A 14,738-nucleotide genomic window follows, 5' to 3' on the forward strand; every position below is an offset into this window, starting at 1 on the left:
TATAAGTGGGTAACGTAGGCCAACCATATCAGGACCTACATTCAAAGTTAAAAATATTTTAACCCCTTAAGGACCGGACTTTTTTTGCGATGTTGTACATTTGCGACCAGGCATCTTTTTGACACTTTTGTGGTGTTTGTGTTTAGCTGTAATTTTCCGCTCTCTCATTTACTGTTCCCATACAAATTATATATTGTTTTTTTCAGGACAAAAGGGGCTTTCTTTACATACCATTATTTATATAATCTCATGTAATTTAATTTTTAAAAAATGAAAAAATATGATGAAAAATTGAAAAAAATACACGTTTTTTTAATTTTATGTGAAAAATATTTTACTCATCTACAAAAGCGAATGAAAAAAACTGCTAAATAGATTCAAAATGTTGTCCTGAGTTCAAAAATACCCAGTGTTTACATGCTTTTTGCTATTTTTTTGCATGTTATAGGGCTATGAGTACAAGTAGGATATTGCGGTTTCAAAACATACATTTTTAAAATGTATCAATAGTGACATTCTAACACTATTATCTGTCATAAATTGCTAAATAACACCCCACGTGTACATATTTTTTTAAAAGTAGACAACCCAGGGTATTCAATATGGGGTATGTCCAGACTTTTTTAGTAGCCACTTAGTCGCAAACACTGGCCAAAGTTAGCGTTCATATTTGTTTGTGTGTGAAAAAAGTAAAAAACTAAATTGAACGCTAATTTTGGCCAGTGTTTGTGACTAAGTGGTTACTAAAAAAGACTGGACATACCCCATTTGCAATACCTTGGGTTGTCTTCTTTTGCAAATGGTATGCCATCATGGGGGTAATTCTCATTCCTGGGCTACCATACGCTCTCAAAGGCAACATAACCAACCTGGCCATTTTCAATGTAAAAATATTTGACCCTGTAACTTTCAAAAACGCTATAAAACCTGTACATGGGGGGTCCTGTTCTACTCAGGAGACTTTGCTGAACACAAATATTAGTGTTTCAAAACTGGAAAATGTATCACATTAATTATATCATCAGTAAAAGTGCTGTTTGTGTGTGAAAAATGCAAAAAAAGTCACTTTCACTGACAATATCATCGCTGTGATATGTTTTACTATTTTGAATCACTAATATTTGTGTTCAGCAAAGTCTCCCGAGTAAAACAGTACCCCCCATGTACAGGTTTTAGGGTGTCGTAGAACGTTACAGGGTAAAATACAGTGATAGCAAATTAAATTCTCTGTACTTTCGGCCTGGGTTGGCAGGCAGGTCCCTTAAATTGCAATCAATAAAATAACTTAATTATGTAAAAATATTACATAAATACGCACGTAGAATTTAAATATATATGCATATTTATATATTTGAAGTCTACGTGTATATTTATATAATTATTTATGTAATTTTGTATATGGACATATGAATAGTTCGCATTCTTTTTATTTATTTATATATACATAGATATATATATACAATTTCATTCTAAGTGTATTTTGATATAAATATATATATATTAATATCAAAATACAGTTAGAATAAAATTTCGTATAGATATATAATTTTTTTTTAATTTTTATTATTATTTTAAATTTTTTTAATTTAATTTAAATTATTTATTATTCGTATTTTATAATAATATATATATACAATATATATAGTTATTATATATATACGTGTGTAAATTAATTATAAGTGTATTTTTATATTAATATATGTACATATTAATATAAAAATACACTTAGCATGACATTATATATATGATATATAGACATATATTATATAGGTATAATATATGTCTATATATCATATATATATACACATATATAATAATAATTTTTTTTATTAACTATAACTTTCATTTTTTTTTTTTGATTTTACAGTTGCAGGGAGACTGCCTGTCAGCACAGACAGTCCCCCTGCAGGCAGATACTTCGACACCTATTGTGACCATGTGGTCGCCCTGTTGGGCGATCACATGGCCACAGGGGTCCTAAACCGCCATGGGGAGACTGTCTGGGCTGCAGGCAGTCTCCCCACACCGGGAGCACCGCCGATCGCCGCCGGGGGAACGACGGCGATCGGGTAAGTACATAGGACGGTTAGGACGGTTCAGGACCGTCACCGGTCGGCAACGCAAAAATGCCGATGACGGTCCTGAACCGTCCTCCGTCCTTAAGGGGTTAAATTGTACAAATGATGCCAAACAGAATCAAAATGAATAGAAACTGTTGAGCAATAGGCAGGACACCGATGAAAAGGTGGTAACCAGAGGCACAGGATCCATTGTGGCAACAGGCACATAATAAGCAGGATAGTAGAAGATTGTCCAAACAACCGCATACATACACTGACTATATCTTCAGATAGTGATGAAGTTCATCACAGCCTATGGTAATAATAAGCTTGTTTTCTCTGCAAATATATCAACACCAGTCCAAGCAAATTATCCACAAGTATTACATCAATGCAATGTTAGGAATGACCATTACTTATACAGATCTAGGTACAGAGACGATGTGAAACATATCAACCAAATGTTTGTCAATAGGGAAAATTTACTCAGTACTTACTGTAATTTTCTTTCCTGGCTATTCTTCATGGCAGCATCACTCATGGGTAGCCCCTTCCCCAGCTAATACAGGACAGTAATAATAAACACATTAATCAAACTATTAGGTATAAAAGGTCCCTCCTCCATTTATACCCTTCCCTCCTCCATTTATACCCTAGTCCAATTATAAAGCAAAGGCTAAAATAAAGGGTAAGAACCTGATGCTGCCATGAAGAATATCCAGGAAAAGAAAATTACAGTAAATATTGAGTACATTTTCCCTATTCATGGCTAATCATGGCAGCATCACTCATGGGCAATACCCAAGCAGTCATTTTTTTAGAAGGGTTGAGAATTAAAAACAGACTCAAAACCGATCTTCTGCAAAATTATAACAAATTTAATTTAAATAAATTGAAGATACTGAAGACCACACACCCCTGCCAAAGGGGGTGGAACAAAATGCCACATCCAGTTTATAATATTTTATAAAGGTCACTGGGGAAGACCAGGTTGCTGCCCTACAGATGTCCTTGTATTGTACCTCTGCCCAATTATCCCATGAAGTAGCCAGAGCTCGTGTTGAATGAGTTTTTTATTTTGTCTGGAGGAGGAAGTTTTGTGATGGTAGGCACTCTGAATGAATATAGTAATTCATCTTTTTAAGGTAGAAGCAGATGCTGGATTGGGATGAGACACCGGTCCTTAACTTAGAAGGTCTGACCTCAGAGGTAGCGGCCACTGGTCTGCTCAACTTGATCAACAAAGGGAACCAGGGCCTCCTTGGCCAAATCAGGATCACCTTCCTTCCCTCTGTCCAAACTTTGCGCAGGAAGCGATGTCAAAGGTTTGCCGTTGTGATAGGGCATCTTGCCCTGCCGACAGATGGTGTGGATGCAGAGTAAAACTTCAGAATCTGGCAATTTTCTGCTGTGGCCATAAGATCTATCTGTGGTATGCCCCACTGGATAGTTATTTCCCTGAATACCTTCGGGTGACGTCTCAATTCTCCAGGAAGAATCTCTGATCTGCTTAGAAAATCTGACGTCTTTTTTTCTCTGTAGCCAGAAGATATACTGCTTTCAGACCCAGAACATTGGATTGTACCAGTGCCATAATTGGAGACAATTCTTCTAAAAGGAGCCTGCTGCGTGTGCCCCCTTGATTGTTTATATACGATGCTACAGCCTGGTTGTCTGTCTTTATAAGAACCCATGATTGCATAAAAAAAGGAAAGAAACTTAAAATTACCCTCTGAATTGTTTGTAATTCCCTCAGGTTGGAATGTAGATGACTCTCTTTGGTGTCCACTTCCCTTGTTTCCATAGGGAATTGTAGTGGGAACCCCATCCATAAGAACTTTTTTTTTTTTTGTCAATCTTTCTTTATTAAAGGCATATATGACGGGGTACAAAAGAAAAGCAAGGGAAATGTACGAGTGTTTTACAGCTTAGGGTTGATACATCGTTTGGCAATATTATATTACATTTCCGGGATAGCGATGCCTCATTTTTAAAATTGTTGTTGCTAATCTATAGGTTTAAAATACAAGCTATGAATCATAGAGTTACACAGACTTAGGGAATATGCAACACTAGGCTATTGGTTAAATAGAGTTTAAATGCTAGACATGCTGAACCGTTGTGTCATGGTTACTAAGAGGCGCATAGTAGTGAGAATAAGACGTAAAAAAGTACAATTTGAATTGCTGAGGCAAGCTGGCAACGTAGTACATATCTATCTGTTAGGCGACATTTGTAGATCAGCTAGGGCATGTTGACTAGCCTGTCAATCTAGGAAAAGGTCTGTCTAGCAGCATATTTGAAAGGTTATTAAGGGATTATATTCAAGAATTCCTTGAGAAGAACATGGTTATCAGCAAAAATCAGCACGGTTTTATGAAGCACAGGTCGTGTCAAACTAACTTGATTGCATTCTACGAAGAAGTAAGTAGAAGTATAGATCAGGGTGTTGCAGTGGATGTGATCTATTTGGACTTTGCCAAGGCATTTGATACAGTTCCACACAGATTATTAGTGTTCAAACTCAAGGAAATCGGTCTAGATGAAAATGCTTGTTCTTGGGTAGAACATTGGCTTAAAAACAGAGTACAAAGAGTTGTCGTTAATGGTAAATTTTAAAGCTGGACAGAGGTGGCAAGTTCTGGGACCCCTTCTATTTAACATGTTTATAAATGATCTTGAAGACAGCATTGAAAGTCATGTTTCAGTGTTTGCAGATGACACAAAACTTTGTAAAATAATACAATGTGAGCAAGATATTACTTTGCTGCAGAGGGATTTAAATAGACTGGAGGACTGGGCACTCAAATGGCAGATGAAATATAATGTTGAAAAATGCAAAGTTATGCACTTCGGCGTAAAGAATACACAAGCAATGTATACCCTTAATGGAAGCGAATTAGGGATAACAACACACGAAAAGGACTTGGGAATTGTTATAGACAACAAACTATGCAACAATGTGCAATGTCAATCAGCAGTGGCCAAGGCCAGTAGGGTATTGTCATGCATGAAAAAGGGCATTCATTCTCGGGACGAGAATATAATTTTGCCTCTTTATAAATGGTAAGACCACACATTGAATATGCTGTGCAATTTTGGGCACCTGTTCTAAAGAAGGATATTATGGCACTAGAAAAAGTGCAGAGGCGGGCTACAAAATTAATAAAAGGAATGGAACATATCAGCTATGAAGAAAGGTTAACAAATTTAAACCTATTTAGTTTAGAAAAACGTCGCCTGAGAGGGGATATGATAACATTATACAAATATATTCGAGGCCAATACAAACCATTGTGTGGAAATCTATTCACAAACCGGACTTTACACAGGACAGGAGGTCATGCGTTTAGACTAGAAGAAAGACGATTTCGTCTAAGGCAAATTAAAGTTTTTTTTACTGTAAGAACAATCAGGATGTGGAATTCTCTGCCTGAAGAAGTGGTTTTATCAGAGTCCATACAGATGTTCAAACAGCTACTAGATGCATACTTGCAAAAACAGAATATTCAAGGATATAATCTTTCAATGTAGGGTAATAACTGCTTGATCCAAGGATAAATCTGACTGCCATTCTGGGGTTAAGAAGGAATTTTTTTCCTAGCAAAATTGTTGCAAAATTGGAAGTGCTTCAAACTGGGTTTTTTTTTGCCTTCTTTTGGATCAACAGCAAAAAACATATGTGAGGAAGGCTGAACTTGATGGACGCAAGTCTCTTTTCAGCTATGTAACTATGTAACTATGTAATATGCAATATCGTTGTTAATCTATGTACTCAGGACAGGAAATATGTCCACAGCGAAGGCTAAGCTTTTCAACAAGAGTGTTATGCATGCTAAACCAGCTAATTGGGTCAATATATGCAGTACTAAACATGCTAAGGCTGGCCTGAGGGGACTGGGTGATGTTTTATTGGGATCTATGCAAGCCTGTCTGATAGTGCCTTCCGTTAATAATACCTGTAGAGGCGTTGTGATTAAATTGACCCAGGCTGCATGATGGGTGCCGTTAGCATTGAAAAGTATGGGAGTTGAACAATGCAAGTTATGGCTGGCTATGGGTTGCTAGTTATGATTAACTTTAAACTAATGTCGGCCCAGCCATTCAATTAGCTATACTAGTATTAACTGTAGAATACATTACGGTGCATGTGAAAAGAAACCTTATGGGTGAAACCCTCAGGGTATGACAGTGTGTCTCTCTCGGTTACTTGAAGCAGTCCAAAGCATCGAGTGCAGAAAGCGTCCATGCATTTATTCAGCCCACTGCACATGGAGGAATCGTGCTGCAGTATGCGGGGACTAGTCCACTTGGTTGTGGGGGGCTGCCTCTTTGGTCCGTCGCTCTATTGAGGGCCCTCTAAGTTGTGGTTCCCCTGGTGCACCTCCCAGTTCCTTTTCGCTTGAGTGCCCTGTGTCTTCGGCCCGAGACCTTAGCTGGGGCCCTTGCCACAAGTCCATTGACCCCATCCTCAGGGTCGTGGGCCCATGGTTTTGCCGGATTCCGGTTGTTCCCCTGGGTGTATGGGTGGCGGTGAGGAGTTACCCTCTGGTGGGCTCCCTGCTTGGAAGAAGAGTGGGGAAAGCTCTTGGGAGCACGAGGGGTCCCCAGCACTCTGCGGCTGTGCTCCGGTGCTTGATTTCCTCCCATGAGTTTGCCTGCAGGCAGAGGGTCTCTCCTCCTGCGGCGCCATCTTGGGGCCCTGTGCCGTTTAGGAGTAATGCGCTGGCGGCTGTGTTGCTTAGATTGCTCTTTGCTCCGGCATGTGCTCTGTTTATTCAGCCGTGCCCGGTGCTCCAGCCTTGCCCAGAAGGCGTCGAAGATAGCGGTGAGTTTGGCTTCATAGTCTGGTATGACTGTGTGGCGTTCAGGTGTCTCGCCTGGTGTGCTTACTGTCGCCATTTTAGTTGCGCCTTGTGTTTGCCTGTCCTGATGCTGTGTTGCCTCATGTTGTAGGCTATTCCTATAGCCGGCTCTCCAGTCGCTTGTTGTGGACCGAGATGACCCCATCGGTCCAGAGGGGGGGGGGGGGTAGGAGGTGATGCCCCCGAGGTATACCCGACCAGGTCAGTCAGCATGGGAAGCGGACGTTTCCCCGGCGCTCGATCTCTGGTAGGCCTCAGGGCTCCTTGTCGGGTTCGTGGTGTGGTAGAATCTTGAGTTTGGTGTCGGGCTATTCTCCCGGGTATCCCCGACATGATTTCTTGTCTCTGGTGTGCGACTGTGCCGTGTTTTTTGGGGTTTACCCCCCTAGAGGTACAATAAGTAGCAGGAGCTGAAGTGTAGCACAGCTGCTCAGCCTGAGTGCCAGGCTCCGCCCCCCCATCCATAAGAACTTGCGTCCGTCATTATAGTGTGCCAATGTGGTTCTTCCAGAGGAAATCCTTGATTTAAGTTTCTGCCTTCTGTCCACCAACTCAAATGTTGTTTCACCTGAGGAGAAATATACACTGCTCAAAAAAATAAAGGGAACACTTAAACAACACAATGTAACTCCAAGTCAATCACACTTCTGTGAAATCAAACTGTCCACTTAGGAAGCAACACTGACAATCAATTTCACATGCTGTTGTGCAAATGGGATAGACAACAGGTGGAAATTATAGGCAATTAGCAAGACACCCCCAATAAAGGAGTGGTTCTGCAGGTGGTGACCACAGACCACTTCTCAGTTCCTATGCTTCCTGGCTGATGTTTTGGTCACTTTTGAATGCTGGCGGTGCTTTCACTCTAGTGGTAGCATGAGACGGAGTCTACAACCCACACAAGTGGCTCAGGTAGTGCAGCTCATCCAGGATGGCACATCAATGTGAACTGTGGCAAGAAGGTTTGCTGTGTCTGTCAGCATAGTGTCCAGACCATGGAGGTGCTACCAGGAGACAGGCCAGTACATCAGGAGACGTGGAGGTGGCCGTAGGAGGGCAACAACCCAGCAGCAGGACCGCTACTTCCACCTTTGTGCAAGGAGGAACAGGAGGAGCACTGCCAGAGCCCTGCGAAATGACCTCCAGCAGGCCACAAATGTGTATGTGTCTGCTCAAACGGTCAGAAACAGACTCCATGAGGGTGGTATGAGGGCCCGACATCCACAGGTGGGGGTTGTTCTTACAGCCCAACACCATGCAGGACATTTGGCATTTGCCAGAGAACACCAAGATTGGCAAATTCGCCACTGGTGCCCTGTGCTCTTCACAGACGAAAGCAGGTTCACACTGAGCACGTGACAGACATGACAGAGTCTGGAGACGCCGTGGAGAACGTTCTGCTGCCTGCAACATCCTCCAGCATGATTGGTTTGGCAGTGGGTCAGTAATGTTGTGGGGTTGCATTTCTTTGGGGGCCGCACAGCCCTCTATGTGCTCGCCAGAGGAAGCCTGACTGCCATTAGGTACCGAGATGAGATCCTCAGACCCCTTGTGAGACCATATGCTGGTGCGGTTGGCCCTGGGTTCCTCCTAATGCAAGACAATGTTAGACCTCATGTAGCTGTAGTGTGTCAGCAGTTTCTGCAAGACGAAGGCATTGATGCTATGGGCTGGCCCACCCATTCCCCAGACCTGAGTCCAATTGAGCACATCTGGGACATTATGTCTCCCTCCATCCACCAACGTCACGTTGCACCACAGATTGTCCAGGAGTTGGCAGATGCTTTAGTCCAGGTCTGGGAGGAGATCCCTCAGGAGACCATCCGCCACCTCATCAGGAGCATGCACAGGCGTTGTAGGGAGGTCATACAGGCACGTGGAGGCCACACACACTACTGAGCCTCATTTTGACTTGTTTTAACCCCTTAAGGACACATGACGTGTGTGACATGTCATGATTCCATTTTATTCCAGAAGTTTGGTCCTTAAGGGGTTAAGGACATTACATCAAAGTTGGATCAGCCTGTAGTGTGTTTTTCCACTTTAATTTTGAGTGTGACTCCAAATCCAGACCTCCATGGGTTGAAAAATTTGATTTCCATTTTTTTATTTTTTGTGTGATTTTGTTGTCAGCACATTTCATAAGAATATTTAATTCATTCAGATCTAGGATGTGTTATTTTAGTGTTCCCTTTATTTTTTTGAGCAGTGTATGTGTATATGTATGTGTGTGTGTGTATGTATATATATATATATATCTCGTTAAAACGTAACATTTAATAATTTATACAAAATAAAATAAGTCTTTTATTTCATATAAATTATTAAATGTTACGTTTTAACGAGATATATGTGCATATATGTATACAAAGAGATGTGGCTGCACTCACGGATGTTCCTTTAAAACTTAACTTTTATTCAGTCCATAAAACAGATCGACGTTTCAGTCCAACATGTGGACTTTCATCAGGATCATATGAACATTAACACAGATATCACATATATATGAATGCATTAATTATAATGTAAAGTGATTAACTCACCCCAGGTGCTGTGGATGTGTACAACCGGCGTCCTACCCGGCCGTATGCGCATGTGCCGCGGTCTCCCCGCCCCTTGATGTGACGTAATTGCGCTCGTATGCCGTCGTTGCCATGGGAACGCGGCTACACTGAAGTGTAACCATGCCATTGCCGAACGCACAGCAACCACCCGTGTGAATAGAAATTACTGAACTAGCTGCTGCTAATGCAGTAGTTATAATTGTCATCTAGACTAGATCAAAGAGTGAAAAAATTAGTGTAGTGTAAATGCTACTGGTGTATGTTATGTGTTCAGTTACATCTGCTGAGTAAAATGACACCCCCATTGTATGTCTTTGGCACTATTTTGTGAAGCTAAAGTGCCATATAGGAGACCTGTCCTTTTCAGTATTCACTGTCGAATTTTGAGAAACGGATTTAATGAACCTATGCTTCCATTTCGGGTATTATAGTAGTTTGACTGTTCAAAACAACCCTACAAAGGCCTACCATTTGTAAAAGTAGACACACCAGGGTATCTCATAAGGTGCATATTGTGCCTTAACATGCCCCCATTATTTTACCAATATATGCCAAAGTATGTGGTAAAAAATTATTTTGTGCATTTTTTACATACGGATTGCATTTTTGCTGGGCATTTTGTATATTTCATATGTGCCACTAAGTTCAAACCCCCCAAATTATGCTCAGCTAAGTCTTCTGAGAAAAAGGACACCCCCATTGTATGTCTTTGGCACTATTTGGTGAAGCTGCAGTGCCATACAGGAGACCTGTCCTTTTCAGTATTCACAGTAGAATTTTGAGAGACGGATTTAATGAGCCTATGCTTCCATTTGGGGTATTATAACAGTTTGTCTGTTCAAAAAAACCCCACAAAGGCCTACCATTTGTAAAAGTAGACACTCCAGGGTATATCATAAGGTGCATATTGTGCCTTAGCATGCCCCCATTTTTTCACCAATATATGCCAAAGTATGTGGTAAAAAATAATTTGGGGCATTTTTTTTTTACATACGGATTACATTTTTGCTGGGCATTTTGTATATTTCATAGGTGCCACTAAGTTCAAACCCCCCAAATTATGCTCAGCCAAGTCTTCTGAGTAAAAAGACATCCCCAATGAATGTCTTTGGCACTATTTACAGAACTTTGAATTTTGACACTGGGCCTATGTGCAATTTCCAAGCATCTTCGCAGGTTTTAAATTCAAACTACCCCACAAAGGCCTACCATTTCTTAAAGTAGACACCCCAGGCAGGGCCGGCGCGTCCATAAGGCGGCACAGGCGGCCGCCTTAGGGCGCACCGGCTCTGGGGGCGCAAAATTCCAGTGACCGGCAGGAGGGAAGTGCTCCCTCCTGCCTGGTCACCTCCTGGATCCCCGGAGCTGCTGGGAGGCGTGCGGCTGAAGTTGATTAGGAGGCGGCGAGGGAGCTCTCTGATCTCTCTGACCGGCTCCCTCGCGCGCATTTTGCTGATGCCGCGGGAGCCGGAATATGACGTCATATTCCGGCTCCCGCGGCATCAGAAAACAGCCTGCGAGGGAGCCGGTCAGAGAGATCAGAGAGCTCCCTCGCCGCCTCCTAATCAACTTCAGCCGCACGCCTCCCAGCAGCCTCACTGGACCACCAATGAGAGACCCACGCCAGCACTCCAGGTAGGGAGGCTGGGTGGGAAATTTAAATGTAATTTATTTAATTACTTTATTAATTACTGTGTGTGTGCATGTGAGTGTGAGTGTCTGTCAGTGTGTCTATGAGTTTGTGTGTGTGTGTATGTCAGTGTGTATGTGTGTGAGTGAGTGTGTGTGTCTGTCAGTATGTGTGTCTGTCAGTGTGTGTGTAAGTGTGTCTGAGTTTGTGTGTGAGTGAGTGTGTCTGTCGGTGTGTGTGAGTATGCCAGTGTGTGTGTGCACATGTGAGCATGTGTGTCTGTCAGTGTGTGTGTGTTAGAGTATGTGTCTGTGAGTGTGTGTGTGTGTGTGTGTGAGTATGTATTTTTCTGTATGCCTGTCTGTCTGTATGTATCTGTATGACGGTATGCCTCTGTATGTATGTATGTGTCCGTATGCCTGCATGTCTTGTACGTATGTTTCTGTATGTCTCTGTATGCATGTATGTAACTGGATGTATGTTTGTCTCTGAATGTCTGTATATATGTCTCTGTATGCATGTATGTAACTGTATGCCTTTATGTCTCTGTATGTACGTATGTGTGTGTCTGTGTGTCTCTGTATGCCTGTGTGTCTTTGTATGTATGTGTCTGTATGATGGTATGCCTCTGTATGTATGTATGTGTCTGTATGCCTGTCTATATGAATGTGTCTGTATGACGTTATGTCTCTGTATGCATGCATGTATCTGTATGTATGTCTGACTGTATGTGCCTGTATGTCTCTGTATGATTATTGCTGTCTTTGTATGACAGTGTACCTGTATGACTATGACTTTGTGTGACTGAAAAATTATGCCTGTGTGCCTGTGGCTTGGGAGGAAAGACACACAGGTGAAGATGCATTTTTTTTTTTTTTTAATGAGGGTTGGGGGCGCCAAAATGCATCTTCGCCTGTGTAACTAAAAATCCTAGCACCGGCCCTGACCCCAGGGTATTTCAAAAGGCATATTTTGAACTTTAGCGTGGGATCATTTTTCCGCTAGCTTGTACCAGGTGTAGTGGTAATAAGCGTTTTTTTTTCTGCCTTTTTGACACACAAAGAGAGTTTGCACAGTATATTTTGCAAACCTTATGTGTACCACCACTCTATAATACTTCATATGTTGCTCAGCTATGTCGGCTGAGTACAAAAATACCCCCGTATGTACCTTTGCCAGGTATATGTGGATGTTGAAGGGGCACATTTGAGACGCAGCCATTCAGTTTTTTTTCTAACTTTGAAGTTTTAAGCTGTGTCCATGTTCCAATTTGGAGTAGTTTAGATGGTTGGTTATTGAAACTTCCTCACAAACACATACTATTTATTAAAGAATACACCCTGGGGTAATTCAAAAGGCATATTTTGAACTTTAGCGTGGGATCATTTTTCCGCTAGCTTGTACCAGGTGTAGTGGTAATAAGCGTTTTTTTTTCTGCCTTTTTGACACACAAAGTGAGTTTGCACAGTATATTTTGCAAACCTTATGTGTACCACCACTCTATAATACTTCATATGTTGCTCAGCTATGTCGGCTGAGTACAAAAATACCCCCGTATGTACCTTTGCCAGGTATATGTGGATGTTGAAGGGGCACATTTGAGACGCAGCCATTCAGTTTTTTTTCTAACTTTGAAGTTTTAAGCTGTGTCCATGTTCCAATTTGGAGTAGTTTAGATGGTTGGTTATTGAAACTTCCTCACAAACACATACTATTTATTAAAGAATACACCCTGGGGTAATTCAAAAGGCATATTTTGAACCTTAGCGTGGGATCATTTTTTCTCTAGTTTGTTCTAGGTGTAGTGGTAATGAGCGTTTTTAAATGTATTTTTTTTTACTTTTTTAAACTTTTGTTTTGCTTATTAATTTTTTTAAACTTTCCTAAACTTTCTTAAAACTTTTTTTTACAGATTTAACATTTTTCTAAGCTTTTTTTTAACCGTTAACCCCTAACTAGCAGTAAGCAGCACTAACCGTAAATTCCCCATTTTCCCATAACTCCCACCCACCCCAGCTAGAAATAAATATTTAATTATACAATATTTAAATTCGTTAATTAAATAAATTGAACCCCTGAGGATTAAAAAAATAAATAAAAGTTAATCGTCAGGGGTTAAAAAAAAATTAGATCACAGTATAATACTGTGATCTGTGTTTTGATCACTGTAGGCAGTGATCGACTGGCAGGGAAGGGGTTAATTTTAATTTGGACTGGGTAAAGGGGGGGGGGGGTTATTTTATTTATTTAAACGTTATTAAAATTTTTTTAAATTAATATTTAACTTTTTAAAGCTTAATTTAAAACTTTTTTTAACGTTAACCCCTAGTTAGCCTAACACCAAATCCCCCAATTTCCCACTAACTTCCACCCTCCCCAGCTAGCTAAATATATAATTTTAAAATACTTAAATTAATTAATAAAATAAATTTAACCCCTGAGGGTTAAAAAAAAAATCAGATCATAGTAAAATGCAATCCCTGCCAATTGATCACTGTAGTCAGTGATCAATTGGCAGGGAAGGGGTTAATTTTTTTATTAAAATGGTAAAGGGGGGTGGGATTTTAAATAAACTTTATTTTTTTACACAGGGGGCAGGATCAGCACTGATCTGTCTCCCTGCACTTCACACTGAACCCGGAAGTGCAGGGAGGCGGAAGGTGAGTATACACAGCACACGTGCTCGTTCTGACATGCTGTCAGAGCGGGCACATGTGCTGGGACAGCCCGATCCGGTGCTCCCGGTCTGCCTCTAATACAGAGGCAGACCGGAGCACCATTAACCCCGCAATCTGGGGTTAATTTTACCGCGTGACGGACGAGGTCCGTCACTCGTCGTTAAGGGTTTCCCCTGAGTGACGGACCTTGTCCGTCACTCGTCATTAAGGGGTTAATACTCACTTATTGGCTCCACTTTGAAACTGTGGTTCTTCCGAAGGCACAAATTCAATTTATTTCCGAACCACCTGCTACCTTTTGTCAATAAACCTGAACTTGCCGAGGGGCTCCGCCAGGAAGACTTTTCTTTCTTAGAACCCAATGCAACATCAATTTTTTTGTGTCTTAGGTCCCCCCATGGTTTACAGTCGCTACCCGACCTTCTTACCAATAGACTCCCCACTGGCCTGGAATGCATTAGGTATTCTAAAATATCACCATTCTTTAGACACCTTATTCATAGAGATTTCTCTTCTATTGAGCATCTCTGTGCAGCTCATAAACATTTATCCAAAGATATCTTTGTATTTTAACCACAGACTTTACCATCTGTCCCACGGACACCTCATATTTTTTTTTTATTTTTTTTTAAAGAACCTTAGGCAATGGAGGCAGGGTGAAAGGGGAGAGCAAGCATTCCATTTGCAGGTACTCTGCCTGCAAGGGAAGATTTTCACATCAGTACACTGACACTAGACATAATTGATGCACAGAATTGACATTAGGCAGTCAACTTGCCCACAATGTCAACTTGCCCACAATTAAAAATAACTCTGTATGTGCAGTGTTAAATTTTCAAGAAATGGTCCTCGACTCAACCAAAGGTTGAACGCCCCTGGGCTATGGCTACATTTTATAAGGTGTGTCCTGGTTACCAGATTTATGTGACAATTTCCCATGA

This window comes from Pelobates fuscus, chromosome 8, assembly GCF_036172605.1.
Source record: "Pelobates fuscus isolate aPelFus1 chromosome 8, aPelFus1.pri, whole genome shotgun sequence".
Taxonomy (NCBI): Eukaryota; Metazoa; Chordata; class Amphibia; order Anura; family Pelobatidae; genus Pelobates; species Pelobates fuscus.